The 3,289-nt window shown below is 45.0% G+C and overlaps 1 non-coding gene across 1 annotated transcript; it reads right to left on the reverse strand.

Annotated features, from left to right (window-relative positions):
• Positions 1–726: 726 nt before the first annotated feature.
• LOC148146905 (signal recognition particle RNA) lies at positions 727–1,024 on the reverse strand. The gene has a single exon (XR_015760277.1).
• Between the last annotated feature and the right edge of the window lie 2,265 nt (positions 1,025–3,289).

The following is a 3,289-nucleotide window of genomic DNA, read 5'->3' on the forward strand; positions in this document are numbered from 1 at the left end:
AACGTGCATCTCGGCTGCTATTATTTCTCGCTGTCTTGTCTAAGACCTCATACTCGGAAGTGAGGAGATGGAAAAATGGGCTGTTGGTCAACTTGATTGTGGCATCATGGAAATGCCAGTCTTGCTGCCTCTTTCTTTCTCTCTGGTAGCTACAGCATGAGAGAAGTTAGAATGAGAGTTCAAGTGTTGCACAGTTTTGCAGGAGAATCATTTGCCGAAGTGAATGAATGAATGGATGACGGAGAGGGGAAAGAGCCGGGAGGCAGCTTGAACGCTTGGTGGTTGCAATGGAAGTTTCGGCAATGTGAGCAATGGAGAATTCGGGCAGGAAAATGAAGAGAGTTTTGCGCTCTCTGCTGGCCGTGGCTGGTAGGATTGTGTAAAGTGGAGATTTTCTCCGAACAGGAGGTGCTGTGAACAGCAGGGAGCAGTAAAAGAGAAGTGAATATTGAGGAGAGGTAGAAAAGGGCAGTGTGGGAAGTGTGAGGTAATGACTGAGAGAGTGTGTTTGGGTGAGTGTGGAGGACTTGTAGAGAGATTCGGTTTTTGTAAAATGTGTGGATTTGTTGTTGACTTTGTAAAGATTGGTTATCGTGAGAGTGAATAAACGTGGCGGGCGTAGGGGGTGGAGGGAGTGAGTGGGGAAGGAAGGAAGCAGGATTGAGACATCGAGATTGTTTGCACTGATGGCAAAAGATGGGAATGCCGCAAGGTAAAGAATGGTGTAAAAGACTGCGTCTCACTGTATTGGTCAGGCTGCACTGCTGCATCCATTCACAGGTGCTATCCCACTACTGAGCAGTGCGAGGGGTTTGACCTGCTCCGTTTCCGACCTGGGCCGGTTCACCCCTCTGCAGCACACCTGGTACACCCGAGTTCCCCGAGGAGCACCATGTGGACACTGCCCTGAGTGTGGGCACCCGATCGACACAGACCACAACAGCCCAGAACTCCCAACCTCAAGTCATCCGGCAGCCTCAGCCTCCCAGCAGCGGGATTACAGGCGCGCGCCACAGCCCCCGGCGATCGCCTGGCGCTTCCCTCAGTTGCCTTCAGTTCAAACGGCAGCAACAGCTCCACTGCAGACATTGCTGCAAAGACAACAGGCGGACGCAGTTTCACAGAGAGTCATCGAGTCATGCAGTACGGAAACAAACCCTTCAGCCCAATCACTCTGTGCCGAACATAATCTCAAACTAAACTCGCCGTAGCTCACTGCTACTGGTCCAGATCCAAACTTTCCCTTTTCATGTACTTACCCAAATATCTTTTAAACATTGTAACGGTGCCCACATCCATCAGTTCCTCAGGAACTTCATTCCACTGGCTAACCCCCACCCTCTATGGAAAAAAAGATGCCCCTCATGTCTTTTTTAACTCTCGCACTTCTGCCCTTAAAATGTGCCCCCTCTCCTGAAATCCCCCATCCGAGGAAAAAGACAACTACTCTTCATCCTATCTATACCCTTCATTATTTTATTTTATAAACGTCCATAAGGTTTCCACTTGACCTGCTACTCTCCAGTGTAAAAGGTTCCAGCCTATCGCTTCACTTCACTTCAGCTCTGATGTAGATTCATCGAGATTCATAACATGAGCTTGCTTTCTCTCCATCGACCATTGTGATCTCCAACACTTTTTGTTTCCTGTTACAGATTCCAGCATCTGCAGTAATTTGTTCCTACCCAGTCTATCCAGCCTTTCTTTACAGCTCAAACTTTCCATACCTGGCAAAATCCAGTAAACCTCTTCTGAATTCCTCCAGCTTAAAAATATCCTTCCTATTACTTGGCAAACAGAACTGAACACTATATTCCAGAAGATGTCTCACCAATGTCCTGCCCAAACACAACGTGACTTTTCAACGCCTATACTCAAAGGATTGAGCAATGAAGGCACAGCGTGCAAAATGTCTCTTGAACCACCCTGTCTATATGTGATGGAAACTTCAAGGAATGGTGTACCTGAACCCATTGGCCTCTCTGTTCTACCAACACTACTTGTGTATAAACACAACCAAGGTCCTACTTTGGTTGTGCCCTATGTGTCCTACCCTTATTTGTTGAACCCAAATGCAATACCTTGCATTTATCCAGACTGAACACCATCTGCCATTTTTGAACCCATTGACCCATTTGAACAAGATCCCTTTGTAATCTTAGGAAACCTATTTCACTGGCTACTACGCTACCACTTTTGGTGCTGTCTGCAAGCTGACTAACCATGCCTTCTATATGCTCATCCAAATCATTCATATAGATGACAAACAAAAGATTTCCCAGAACCGATCCTTGTGGAACACTCTGGTGACAGGCCTTCAATCTGAAAGCAACCCTCAACCACTAGTCTCTTTCTCCTGCCATTAAGCCAGTAATGCGTCCAATTGGCAAGCTCAATCTTGTGACCTAACTTTACTAATTAGTCTATAATGTGGAACCTTGTCAAAAGTTCTACTAAAGTCCAAGTAAACAATATCTACTGTTCTGCCTTCGTCAATCGTTTTGGTAACTTCTTCAAAACTGCAAGCATGTTTGTGAGAAATTATTTTTCTCACACAAAGCCACGCTGACTATCCCGAATCAATTTATGTCTCTCTAAATGTCCGTAAAGTTTATGTTTTAAAATCACCTCCATCAATCTACCCACAACCAAAGTCAGACAGGCCAATAGTTCCCGGCTTTCTCCTTACAACATTTCTTAAGCAAATCTAGGAAAAAATGTCTACTCCTATCTCTCCAAACCTTTGCTATTCATATATTTACCTAGGTGTCTTTTAAACTTTGCAATTGTGCTCAACATTCAGGATTTCCTCAGGAAGTTCATTCCACATGTGAATCACCTTCTGTGTAAAAATAAATTGCCCCTCATGTCTTTTTAAAATCTCCCTCCTCTCACCTTAAAAATATATCCCCTGTTCTTGAAATTCCCCCATCCTAGGTCTCACTCATGTCCTGTACAACCTCAAGATGACAACACTCAAAGTATAGACAACCACATATGTCCCAGGCTATGCTTGTGCCTTTGTTGGTATTTGGAACATGGAAAAGATGAGAACTTCTCATTCCTGATGAAGGGCTTATGCCTGAATGTCAATTCTCCTGCTCCTCGGATGCTGCCTGACCAGCTGTGCATTTCCAGCATCACACTCTCAACTCAGTATGTGAAACATGCCTTGTTGTGTTTCTATTCCGAGACTACCAACAACTCTTTCTCTGATATATCGATGATGTCATACCTGTGCCCAATCCCTAATTATGACACTCACCAGCCAGTTGTTTGCCTTTTCACT

This window comes from Chiloscyllium plagiosum, unplaced genomic scaffold (genome assembly GCF_037043375.1).
Source record: "Chiloscyllium plagiosum isolate Xiang-an unplaced genomic scaffold, Cpla_swu_hap1 HiC_scaffold_18, whole genome shotgun sequence".
Taxonomy (NCBI): Eukaryota; Metazoa; Chordata; class Chondrichthyes; order Orectolobiformes; family Hemiscylliidae; genus Chiloscyllium; species Chiloscyllium plagiosum.